Raw genomic sequence first — 13,899 nt, 5'->3', positions numbered from 1 at the left:
GTCCACGAAGGCGAACTATATAAGAAAAGCTCGACCGGAGTACTCCAAAGGTGCATCTCTGAAGAGGAAGGGTGGCAACTCTTGTCTGAAATCCATGCCGGACTGGGCGGACACCACGCTGCGGCTCGAGCGCTAGTCAGCAAGGTCTTCCGTACATGCTTCTATTGGCCGACGGCCCGAGCAGACGCACAGGACCTTGTCCAACATTGCGTCAGTTGCCAGCTCTTCGCCAATCAGAGTCATATGCCCCCTACCGATCTCCAAACAATCCCCATAACTTGGCCCTTTGCAGTCTGGGGGCTGGATATGGTCGGACCTCTTAAAGGGGGAAGCCATAAGAAAAAATACTTATTGGTCATGGTGGACAAGTTCACCAAATGGATAGAAGCCAAACCAATCAAAACGGCCGAATCCAGACCAGTAATAGACTTCATATCCGGGGTCGTACACCGATACGGTGTCCCCCACAGCATCATCATTGATAATGGCTCAAATTTCACAGCCGATGAAGTGAAAACTTGGTGCGGCAAAATGGGCATTAAGCTCGACTACGCTTCCGTCTACCATCCCCAAACAAATGGCCAGGTCGAATGGGCAAATGGTCTCATAATGAGCGGCATCAAGCCTAGACTAGTGCGATCTTTCACAGAATCGGATACGCACCGGGTGGAGGAGCTCGACTCTGTACTCTAGGGGCTGCGGACCACACAGAATCGCACCACCGGATACACACCATTTTTTATGGTGTAGGGTGCGGAAGCAGAACTACCCTGCGACATAATACATGATTTGCCACGCGTACGCATGTAGGAAGAGAAGGAAGCCTAGTTAGATCAGCAGGACAACTTGGATGCCCTGGAGGAGGAGCGCGATGTCGCAAAAGCCCGTTCCGCATTCTATGAGCAGCAGGCTCGACGATATCAAAGCAGAGACGTGCGGGACAAAACTTACAATATTGGCGAGCTCGTTCTACGCCTACCGGAGAAGAAGGACAAACTCAAACCCAAGTGGGAAGGTCCCTTTGTCATTGACAAAGTTCTGACCGGAGGAGCATACCGCTTACGTAATGCATCCGATAACAGACTCGAGCCGAACCCATGGAACGCAGCCAGACTCCGGAGATTCTATGCCTAACGCCGAACTCAGTGTTCGTCTCCTTACTCCCTCCCTTTTACTTATTCTCCACCCCACTTTTCCTTTCTCGACCTTTTTTCTCTTCACACAAAGTACTTAAAACAGTGCGGACTCCCGGATCACTGCGGCTGTATTATGTGTGTAAGATATACCTGGGGGCTTCCTATTCAGAAGCTAAACATAATTACTTTAATGGCTTTTTGCCCATCACATATGCGTTCTTTTTCCATATGTGCCTTTTCTTCACCATTATATGCATCGATATGACTTAAGATGTGGCCAAGCTGGGTTGCCTGGCTCTTGTGTTTATGCCCTACGTTCCCATTAATTCGGCTAGGGCATAAGGGGAGCACATCTGCGATTGTTACTGCCGGTTCAGCCGGATGTGTACCTCAGACTGGGTGAAGCCGAAAGCTAGTTTTATTAAGAGAATACTCGATCGGTGAACAAAAGATGTATTCGTTTATTACAATGTAAATCCCCAGAAGTCCTGTATCCTGCGCCATCGTTCGCAGCCTGGACATGTGCATTGCCGCATGCGTACCCAGGGAAAGGAACCCCTAACAGAACTATTTTCCCTGGAAGATGTTTCTTACTATCCATGTAATATAACATAACTAGTTGGGTACTTGTCTATTCAAGCACTTATGACCCCTACGCCTGGTCTCCACGCATACCCCGGTTTTGTATAACTAAGCGGGTATTCGGACACACCCTGGCCTGTAGGATCCGGGGCCTGAAGCGAAAAGGTCCGCCATGACAAATGATTTTAATCCGGCTAGGGGCTACTTATGGCCATTAAATTACACAGTCACTTTGACTGACTATATTCCTCCTCTATACCATCCAACAGACTATCTAGCTTACAATCTTGTTGGGAATACTTAGCGGCTAACGCTACCTGGTCATATACCAGACTTACGGGAATTTCTTGCCCATCGGGCCCCACCGGTCCCACTTCGGCCATATGGTTCGGGTCCAGCTTGGTGTAGCGCGTCTTCACCATTACCCGGGCTTCTCTTGCACCTTGTCGGCACGCTGATATCTTCCACAGTCGAAAGCGCTGTCGGACTCCTTGAAGCAGGTCCACAAGCTCCCCCATGCCATTCGGCAGGAGGCTTGATGGCCACAAGGCCTGAGCAAAGCCGTGCATAACCCGCCGAGCTCGCTCGTGCAATTGTGCAAGTCCTTGCAGTAAATCACTTGCAGATGAGGGCATCTCCTCTTCAGGGCGACCCATTAACATTCCTGCAACCAAAATTCTTTCAACATACTTCCTCGCCGAACTATCATACAGTTCGTCAGGTCACTCACCATAAAAGCCGCGTCGAAGACTTTTGTTCTCCTTCACGGAGTCCACCAGTTGAGCGTGGACGCCTTTTAATTCCACGTCCAGCCGAATATTGGCATCTTGAAGTTTGTTCTTCTCTTGCTTCACTTGCGTAAGGATGCACTCGCCAGCCTTTAGCTGCCTTTTAAGATGCGAGTTATCATCCGTTACGCCCTCCGGATTCACCCCAGGATTGTCTGCAGAATTTTCTGTTAGACTAGTCATACCAGCCATTTACTAACTGGTGCATCTTCGTACAATTGAGACAAATGTTACCAAAGGAGGCCTTCTGGGATTCCTCTAACTTGGCAACCGTGTCCCTCAGCTGGGACTTACATTCCTCCAGCTCCCGAGCGAATTGTTCATTCTTATCCACAAGAACCTGTGCATAAATTGATCCTTCAAACAGTTGTTCCAACTATTTCAAGTTTCAGGGGCTACTGCTGTACATACTTATCAAAATTTCTTACCCGTATATCTTTGGTATACTGGTTCGTTGCTTGGGCCAGCCCGCTTTGAGCAGCTCGGACGTATGCGTCTGCCGAATTGAAGGCATTAAAACCCTCTTCAGAAAAGATGTTGTTCCGTAGCACGGCCCTCTGGCGCCGGTGATTGATGGCACTCTCCACTTTGGAGTTCGTGGCCGAACACATGTCCGCATCCTCTGTCGGAGAATTATGCGGTACTGGCCCCGTGTCCGCCTCCGCCCTCGAAGCCGGTTCTGGAAACCGGCTGGTGGAGTCGTGATTGGCGTGATCCTCGGTTGTAGTCCGACTGCTCCTCTTCCTACCAGACTCAAAGGGCGCTGTCATATTTCAAATACTATAAGCACAGGACAGGTTATTACTTTACCTCTACAGCGGTGTATCAACCCTCACCACCTTCCTCTTGAGCCTGCCCGATCTGGACGCCTGTGGTCGACGAGTCCCTAGGGGCTCGGCCCCGCACTCCGGCCGTCGTCTCAGCAAACAGCACGACGCCTCAAGGGTAAATCATAATACCTGAGGGGAGTCCTCTTCGGAGAATAGGGTTTTTAGTTCGGCTTACATGCGACGTAGGGAGCAGTCCGGGATAGTCGGCCGTAATGGCCACTGAGGCACCATCCCAGCTTGCTTGATAGAATACCCCGTTGACGAGCTCCACGGTAATGTCCGGATCTCCTATGAGTCCTAGATCTATGGCCCTTCCGGTGTCCTTTGGCTGCGGGGAGGGGCTGAAGATTCCTTCTACGGCCCTCCTCAGTTCCTGCTCGAAAACATCAACGCAGGTAATCTTTGCAGAAGAACGCTAAAGTAAGTAAAACGGGGAAAGGAATGACGACTTACCCATTCTGGGGGGTTGTACATGGAGAATCCGTCCTGCGTTTTAATGCGAAGGAATTCCTCCTCTTCCCCTTTGTATAAATCGAATAAAATCCTTGCCAAAGCAGTGGCGGAGTCCGGACCCTTACGACCGCAGCGGGTGGCATCGTCTTCCCCGGTGAAGTGCCACATGGGCTTCCCCCAATATTGAAGCGGTTGCACTCCCCGGCTTATGCATATTGCCATGACCTCGACTATCGTCAGTCCGGATTTGGCCAGTAACTTTATCCTGCTCATCAGGAAGTGTATTTCCCTAGTATCCTCTTCTTGAGGGCCCCGGGGGCGCCAGCTTAGGCGTGCCCTCGGCGGGGCGTTACTGAACTTGGGGAGACCTGTCCGGACTGGATCCGGAACGGGGAACGTCATCAATGTAAAACCACTCTGAAGGCCAGTTTTCCGGTGCCTTCTTAGGAGTGCCAGACAGGTATCCTGTCTCGGCAATGCGCCATACTTCGGCCCCGCCCACTTGACATAGGGATTCTCCCTGGGTGTGGTGGACAAGGCAGAACATCTTCCTCCATAATCCGAAATGTGGTTCGCAACCTAAAAACAGCTCGCAAAGGGCGACGTACCCCGCTATATGCATAATTACTTTAATGGCTTTTTGCCCATCACATATGCTTCCTTTTTCCATATGTGCCTTTTCTTCACCATTATATGCATCGATATGACTTAAGATGTGGCCAAGCTGGGTTGCCTGGCTCTTGTGTTTATGCCCTACGTTCCCGTTAATTCGGCTAGGGCATAAGGGGAGCACATCTGCGATTGTTACTGCCGGTTCAGCCGGATGTGTACCTCAGACTGGGTGAAGCCGAAAGCTAGTTTTATTAAGATAATATTCGATCGGTGAACAAAAGATGTATTCGTTTATTACAACGTAAATCCCCGGAAGTCCTGTATCCTGCGCCATCGTTCGCAGCCCGGACATGTGCATTGCCGCATGCGTACCCAGGGAAAGGAACCCCTAACAGAACGATTCTCCCTGGAAGATGTTTCTTACTATCCATGTACTATAACATAACTAGTTGGGTACTTGTCTGTTCAAGCACTTATGACCCCTACGCCTGGTCTCCACGCATACCCCGGTTTTGTATAACTGAGCGGGTATTCGGACACACCCTGGACTGTAGGATCCGGGGCCTAAAGCGAAAAGGTCCGCCATGACAAATGATTTTAATCCGGCTAGGGGATACTTATGCCCATTAAATTACACAGTCACTTGGATTGATTATATTCCTCCTCTATACCATCCAACAGACTATCTAGCTTACAATCTTGTTGGGAATACTTAGCGGCTAACGCTACCTGGTCATATACCAGACTTACGGGAATTTCTTGCCATCGGGCCCCGCCGGTCCCACTTCGGCCATATGGTTCGGGTCCAGCTTGGTGTACCGTGTCTTCACCATTACCCGGGCTTCTCTTGCACCTTGCCGGCACGCTGATATCTTCCACAGTAGGAAGCGCTGCCGGACTCCTTGAAGCAGGTCCACAAGCTCCCCCATGCCATTCGGCAGGAGGCTTGATGGCCACAAGGCCTGAGCAAAGCCGTGCATAACCCGCCGAGCTCGCTCGTGCAACTGTGCAAGTTCTTGCAGTAAATCACTTGCAGATGAGGGAATCTCCTCTTCAGGGCGACCCGTTAACATTCCTGCAACCAAAATTCTTTTAACATACTTCCTCGCCGATCTATCATACAGTTCGTCAGGTCACCCACCATAAATGCCGCGTCGAAGCCTTTTGTTCTCCTTCACGGAGTCCGCCAGTTGAGCGTGGACGTCTTTTAATTCCACGTCCAGCCGGATATTGGCATCTTGAAGTTTGTTCTTCTCTTGCTTCACTTGCGTAAGGATGCACTCGCCAGCCTTTAGCTACCTTTTAAGATGCGATTCATCATCCGTTACGCCCTCCGGATTCACCCCAGGATTGTCTGCAGAATTTTCTGTTAGACTAGTCATACCAGCCATTTACTAACTGGTGCATCTTCGTACAATTGAGACAAATGTTACCAAAGGAGGCCTTCTGGGATTCCTCTAACTTGGCAACCGTGTCCCTCAGCTGGGACTTACATTCCTCCAGCTCCCGAGCGAATTGTTCATTCTTATCCACAAGAACCTGTGCATAAATTGATCCTTCAAACAGTTGTTCCAACTATTTCAAGTCTCATGGGCTACTGCTCTACATACTTATCAAAATTTCTTACCCGTATATCTTTGGTATACTGGTTCGTTTCTTGGGCCAGCCCGCTTTGAACAACTCGGACGTATGTGTCTGCCGAATTGAAAGCATTAAAAGCCTCTTCAAAAAAGATGTTGTTCCATAGCACGGCCCTCTGGCGCCGGTGAGTGATGGCACTCTCCACTTTGGAGTTCATGGCCGAACACATGTCCGCATCCTCTGTCGGAGAATTATGCGGTACTGGCCCCGTGTCTGCCTCCGCCCTCGAAGCCGGTTCTGGAACCCGGCTGCTGGAGGCGAGATTGGCGTGATCCCCGGTTGTAGTCCGACTGCTCCTCTTCCTGCCAGACATAAAGGGCGCTGTCATATTTCAAATACTATAAGCGCAGGACAGGTTATTACTTTACCTCTACAGCGGTGTATCAACCCTCACCACCTTCCTCTTGAGCCTGCCCGATCTGGACGCATGTGGTCGACGAGTCCCTAGGGGCTCGGCCCCGCACTCCGGCCGTCGTCTCAGCAAACAGCACGACGCCTCAAGGGTAAATCATAATACCTGAGGGGAGTCCTCTTCGGAGAATAGGGTTTTTAGTTTGGCTTACACGCGATGCAGGGAGCAGTCCGGGATAGTCAGCCGTAATGGCCACTGAGGCACCATCCCAGCTTGCTTGATAGAATTCCCCATTGACGAGCTCCACGGTAATGTCCGGATCTCCTTTGAGTCCTGGATCTATGGCCCTTCCGATGTCCTATGGCTGCGGGGAGGGGCTGAAGATTCCTTCTACGGCCCTCCTCAGTTCCTGCTCGAAAACATTGACGCAGGTAATCTTAGCAGAAGAACGCTAAAGTAAGTAAAACGGGGAAAGGAATGACGACTTACCCATTCTGGGGGGTTGTACATGGAGAATCCGTCCCGCGTTTTAATGCGAAGGAATTCCTCCTCTTCCCCTTGACATAGGGATTCTCCCTGGGTGCAGGGGACAAGGCAGAACATCTTCCTCCATAATCCGAAATGTGGTTCGCAACCTAAAAACAGCTCGCAAAGGGCGACGTACCCCGCTATATGCAGAATGGAGGCAGGGGTGAGGTTGTGCAACTAGAGGCCGTAGAACTCCAGGAGCCCGCGAAGAAACGGTTGGACGGGAATCCCGACGCCCCTTAGCAGATGCGGGATGAGGCATATACGCTCCTCTCGAGATGGATTTGGAGATCCCTCCGCTTGTTCCCCTCCGTCATAAGTAGCTATTCCGGCTCGGACAGGGACCATGAACGCCGGTGGGAGAAACCCTTGGGTTTGTAACTCTATCAAACAGCTATGAGGGACTGAACACTCTCCCCAATCCCCCGACTTGGAATGAGGAGGGTGAGCAGAAGAGTTGCGACGGCCGGCCATGTTGGAATGGTTTTTCGCGGAGCGCTCTATTGGATGCTAGCTCAGGGAGGGAGAGTGAGGATTGGATCGGAGAATCCCCGTCCCTTCAAATAGGCAGTCAGCCCGGAGGATTGAGGGTGTAAAATGCAAAAATGCCTCAGCTCCTGGCATTCGCTCGACATGTGGAGATGGTCATTATTGAGGCACTGAAGCCGAGGAGCACAACATTGATTGGAGGCCGGACGCTATTCGCCGTAACAGGTAACATGGAGTATTCGGAGATGGAACCCGCCTTGCAATGCCGAAGACAATACTGCGCGCCGGACTCATCGTCATTGAAGCTTGGTTCAGGGGCTACTGAGGGAGTCCTGGATTAGGGGGTATCCGGACAGCCGGACTGTGTACAACGTCCGGACTATTGAAGCGTGAAGATACAAGACTCAAGACTTCGGCCCGTGTCCGGATGGGACTGTCCTTGGCGTGGAAGGCAAGCTTGGCGATCCGTATATTGTGTTTCCTTCCTTGTAACCGACTCCATGTAAACCCTAGCCCTCTCTGATGTCTATATAAACCGGAGAGGTTGGTCCTTAGAAGGCCGATCACAATTACAATACTAGTCATCGACCCGTGCACCTGCACGGGCTAGTTTAATACATGGGTGGTTCATGATAGGAGTCATTGAGGAAACATTTACAATATGAGAAGGAAAACCAAACTTCAGGGAAAACTAACATGTCCTCTTCTATCCATGTATATCCTACACTTTTATTCCAAGGTGAAGACTACCCAAACTTCCACGTAGCATACTATAAATAATGATTACCCTAATTCCAAAAGAATATTTCATCGAGCCTGCTAATATTGCATAATGGCTAAGGAAAATTGGTAGTGAATACAATGCAAGGTACAGTTATTTTGTTTGATGTGACTCACTAAATATAGAAATCTGTATGACATTTAATGCACAATGTACCTTTATTAACCCAATATTTTGACATTATCCACACATGTGAGGTACATTTAATATTGGCTAAGTTTCGACCTTCTCACAAAAAAAAGGTTCGACCTAAAAATTTAAAAGCATAACTCATGCACATATAATATGTACTGTTAGTTTGCATAATGTTATAAGAACTATAAACTCCAAGAAATGCTATTGTTAATCAGTTGACAGACATAAAGTATAATACAAAAATAATAATTGTCTAGATATATAGCACCTAGCAGTTCGAAAGTGTCATTCTGCTGATATATCGAAGCAAACACACTATTCCCTCCTTCATCCATGTAATTATAGGGATGGAATAACAACAATGGTTCGTCCGCTTAGGATATTCGGTATTATAATTCTACGATACTTTTTCACAGGGACAAAAATCATAATGCTTATTATCACATCTCTAGCTATAACAGAATAATATATAAGACTCCTTTCAACACGCACACAGTACATAATGCATAGCAACAAAAAGGAAATCACTTCAAAATTCCCCACTTCAATCTTCACTAATTCTAGTTAAATTACGTGTATAAATTTAACCAAATTGAAGCAAGTTACTTCTCTTTGTCTGGCGAGTTTCTGTTTCACTAAGGAGAGATAGATTGGTAATGAATCTATTAGTAATCGGAGCATTATAAGATATGAACTCTATATGAATTAGTGTGCAGCAACACTATAATTAATATGAACGTAGCAGGTATTCGATCCATGGAGTCTAAGCACATCCATCCAGTAAACTAAAGAATTCAACATAAGCCACATGATCCAAATGTTATTGGCTCGATCTTTTAATTTAACACACTCGAATCAAAGATTCAATATTTATAGGCAACAAACATAAATAATATAATATGCAGACACCGTGAGTAGGAAAACAATTAAGTATCAGGGTCATGTTCTAGATGCATGCATATAACCAAGGATCAAAACAATTCTTCTCTTTAATCCATATACAGTAAAAGTTATCGATGATTTGACTGTAGCAAGGAGTCCATTTAGGAAACAATTTTAGCTGGTTTGCCAAGTTTCCACACATAGATAACTACTGAGTATATTTGTGCATCAGAATACATCTCAAATAATAATCCATCTGTGTACTACAAAAGTTTACTTCTCGATATATTCAGATAGAACTGAGTTGTAACTATCGATGGCAAATATTCACTCAGAAATTAAGGCTGATGTTTGTACTATTCGTTAGCGTACATGTTTTCTCACGTACCCAGGCATCTAATCTAGGCTGCTACTGGTGGTACCTTGTTCCATCGTCCATGGCATTCTGCACGTCTTGTTCCAGATTTCCAGCTCTGAAGTTGGAGTAAACGCAATGTATGGACACAAAAGAATCATCAAAATCCAGCAAAGAGCCCAGGACTTGATTTCTGCTGCAAGCCTTACACTATGAACGTGTAGCCTGCGCCTAAACATATAGCCGTAAACTTTGTCTTCTTCTTCTCATCGACAACAGCCAAGCCTGGGCCGTCTCCCACTCCCGGCCCCCTTTCTACGTCAGCCATACCTCCACATCTTCTCCCGTCCTAGAATCAAAGACACCACCCGGCCCCTTTGACTATCTCATCTGCAACCACCAGGAATCAACTTTCTCGGACCAATTGCAGAGGATGATATTGGTACAGTGCAATTCTTAGGAAATCATAGAGTATATGCTATCCTGAAAAGGAGACATAAGGGAAGACGTCCCTACTCGACAATTAGGGCTACTTCAAGTTGCTGCTATGCTTGGCGCTGGGCGAGGTAACCACGCAAGTGCCAGACGCGGGCGTACTGGCGCCGCTGTGCCTCGATGGACGATGGCCATCTCAGATTCCATGATGTGCCCCCCGGTCCTGTGTATTCTCAACCTGCGAAGCCTGCTGCCTGCAGCCACCTCGCTCCACTCAGGCTCATTGTCCGACATCGCCGCAGCTTCGAGATGCTCGCCGCTCACCGTTGCCGTGCCCAAGCATGGGAAGTCGTTGCTGGGCCAATCTCCAGCAGGAGGGGGAATCATCGTGAGGAAGTAGTTCCTCAGGGGTAGCGCTAGGCTGCAGGTGGTGCATGGCAACGGCGGGCCTTATGTCAACACCGGTGGAGGAGAGCTCTGGATCGATGTGCTGCATTAGATGCTCGGCGGTGACATATCGATACTGAACCTTGGGCCTGGTAGTGTATAACTAATGGAGTTTGCAATATATCTTTCAATCAGATGGTAAAAATCCTATAGTAACACGTACGTTCTTTCCTATAGTAACACGTACGGACTCTTGCCTTGTAAACGTATATGGACCACAAAACGTGAGGTGCTAGAGTTTCCTTCCATCGTTTAATCCTAGACGCATAATTTAGATCTAATGGTTATTTTAATGTAGGTTTGAGGATTAACGTGGAGGCTCGTATGGTGCTTTCAATTAGTAAATATATCTTTCCCTACTAATAAAGCACGGAGTGCTTTTGCCCGTACGTCGTGGCAATTTTACAAAAAGGCCCCTCCGTTTACAGGAAATCAACCCGCAGTCCTATTTTAAGTTACTAATATGAGAAAACGTTTCGTTTTTACAAAAAGAACCCTGGAGTTGGGAGTATTCAACCCGCGATCCTTACCTTTCGTTTTTTGCGGGGGGCGGCGGCGCTGCACTCGGGCGTCACATCAGGCGGCGGCAGGGAGGCGGGGGGCGCGCGCGGAGACTAAAGAGAAAATGGAGAGGCTTGAAGGAGAGGCGGGCAAGCAAGAAGGGCCGATGCGTCGCCCACGACGCAGACGAGACCAGCGGCAGCCAGGGGCTTGCGGTGGCGCCGTCGGTGAGGACCGGTCGATTCTCGCCGGATCCGGTGGGAAACGGCGCGCAGGCGCCGGATCTGGAAGGAAGGCGGCCGGAGCTCGGAGCACGACGGCTGGCGGGCGTGGCATAGCGTCGGGTACCTGTGAGAGAAGAGAGAGATGAGCGGGAGAGAAAAGGGAGACGAGACCAGCGGCAGCCAGGGGCTTGCGGTGGCGCCGTCGGCGAGAAGAAAAATTAAGCAACGCGGATACACGGAAAGGAAACCGTGACGGCTGGCTTCGTCACTCGTCCGAACGCACGGCGTACGTTGTGCGTACGGCGCCGCCGCTGCTGCCTTCCTCCGGCCCCGTGTCACTCTTATTTCAGATCATCTCTACACTCTGCATTTTATTCAGAAAAGCGTACAAAGTAAAGGTAATCATTACATTTTGTTCTTGCTGCTAGGGACAGGTGCTCAAGTGTAGTTTAATCATGCAATAACTAACTGTACTTCCCAACAGTTACATAACTGAACCTTCCCACCAGTTCCTTGCCCTCTGCTATACAAATCTATGGTTCAGTTAGTCTTAAACTTTGCATCTAAAATGTTAAGGGACGATGGCATGTTATTGCCCAGATTAACTTCAGTAATCTTTCGTGCTGATTAGTACTAAGTTCGCTACTGCAGTGCGGCACATGGAAAGAGAGGGGGAGAGGGGAGAGAGTGAGGGGTGGACCTCCATGGCGCTGGCAGCAGTAGGTCGGAGGAGCTCGGAGCAGTGGAGCCGTCTCCTCGGAGGGCTTCGTCGTCGGCGAGCAGGACCATGCTGAGGAAGCAGTGGCCTCTCACTCCTCTACCGGCCAGGAGCGCCGCTGCAGCCGCGCGAGGAGCCGCGCCGTCGATGGTGGCGCGGGTGGAGCTGAAATAATAGGGAGCCGCGCAAGGTCCCGTTGATACGGCGGCGCGGCTGGAGGGCACGACGGTGCAGCCACCGGAGGCGATATTCTTCCTGCCCTCGTCCTCCGAGAACGACGAGAAGATGGGAGGCGGCGGCGGCGGCGTTATCCAACACTGGGGAGGGAGAATGGGGAACGGGAAGGGAGCTTTTTCTTTTTTCTTTTTTACTTTTTCTTAGTAACAGAGAGAAGATTTTCTTTTAGGTGAACGCATGGAGAAGAGAGAGTACGCGTTGAATGTGTGTGTCTCAATCAAAAAAAGAATGTGTGTGTCGGTCAAGTCCTTATGCTTGGCCAAGCCCAAAAACAGTGCAAAAAAACATAAATATGAAATATATTTTTTCAAAAAAATGTTCGTCACAAAATATGATACAATTTCTAAAAAATGTCCTGGAAAAAATACAAAAAGTACACCTTTTCAAAGAAAATGTGATTGTGTTCAAACTTTTTTTGTGACTTTTGAACAAGAAAAAATATAATCGATCGAAAGACTATTCCATGCACAACTACTTTTTCATCAAATGAAAGTGTGGAGCTGAATTAGATCCTCACGAACGTCGTTAGGGTGGCTTCTTCATGTCTGGATTTTATGGTCCAAAATGTATGCTCAATATAACCTTATTTCTCACGTTAGCCAAAATTAAATATCAAAGGTGTTGCGTAATGCCACGTGGAGCATGATTAATTTTTTCGCCCGATGCAACGCACGGGCATTTGTCCTAGTAAGATATAAGATACCATTATAGGCTAGCTCTTAGGGTTTAGCCTCTACGATCTCGTGGAAGATCTACTCTTGTACTACTCATATCTTCAATATTAATCAAGCAGGAAGTAGGGTTTTACCTTCATCAAGAGGGCCCGAACCTGGGTAAACATCTGTGTCCCTTGCTTCCTGTTACCATCAGCCTTAACGCACAGATCGGGACCCCCTACCCGAGATCCGCCGGTTTTGACACCAACAGCCATCTTTGTGATCACAAGTCGTTCAATCCCTAGTTTATTAGGTTTTCGTATCCTCTGCTTCTTATGCTTCCTTTTTTCGGTAGCGGCATCGGTGCCGGTACCTTCCCCGCCGGTCTCGGCGCCGCCATCGGTGCCGGCGCCGTCGGTGTCGATGTCGGCGTCAGTACCATCATCGAGGCTGACCTGCAAACCTTGCTTAGCAGTCAAATAGTCGAGGTACTCTTGTTCACCCTCATAATCCATCTCGTCTGCATCTTGGTCAAAAGGCCCAGTTTCTTCGTTGTTCGACATGTTTCCTATGATTAAGTGTCCTCGTTTATTTCTAAAAGTATGAATAAACGAGAAATGAAATAAAAAAGAAATCTATGTGCCAGCACTCGATATGCCAACTATGTAGCACAAATCATGCCTTTATTCACGGCAAATTTCGGCATGACCTTTGCTAAAAAATGGACATATCGAGCGCCTGAAATTCACCGGAACGAAAATGAATCAACATTCCGGCGTAACATAGGACACTCGGATCATTTACCAAAATTGAACCAAAACATCACATGTCCAAATGACATGTTCAAATTCCAAACATGACATGTCCTAAACATGACATATCCACATATCACATGTCCTGTTCAAATTTGCATATAAATTTAGCCTACCTAAATTTGCTTTAACAAGGGATGTTGATTTAGACAATTGCTTAAATGCTGCCTTTTCTTTTAACTACAATTGCTTAACCCTAAATTTCTGTTCCATTTTAAAACCTAGCTAAATTCATCACTAAATAGATAACCTAATTAACCTACTGCCCTAACTAAAACCTAAGTAAATTAACTGAAGAATCCTAG

At 48.1% G+C, this 13,899-nt stretch overlaps 1 long non-coding RNA gene across 1 annotated transcript; it reads right to left on the bottom strand.

The window, feature by feature from the left end:
* Positions 1–10,822: 10,822 nt before the first annotated feature.
* LOC119339028 lies at positions 10,823–12,804 on the bottom strand. Its single transcript, XR_005164147.1, has 3 exons — positions 11,872–12,804; positions 11,409–11,535; positions 10,823–11,295 (listed from the first exon to the last, which is right to left on the bottom strand). It is a non-coding gene; the product is annotated as an uncharacterized LOC119339028 (long non-coding RNA).
* Positions 12,805–13,899: the final 1,095 nt, after the last annotated feature.

The sequence above is a fragment of the Triticum dicoccoides genome, chromosome 7B, assembly GCF_002162155.2.
Source record: "Triticum dicoccoides isolate Atlit2015 ecotype Zavitan chromosome 7B, WEW_v2.0, whole genome shotgun sequence".
In the NCBI taxonomy this organism is placed as follows: Eukaryota; Viridiplantae; Streptophyta; class Magnoliopsida; order Poales; family Poaceae; genus Triticum; species Triticum dicoccoides.
Note: the sequence above shows the minus strand (reverse complement) of the source record. Positions and strands in the feature narration are given on the sequence as shown.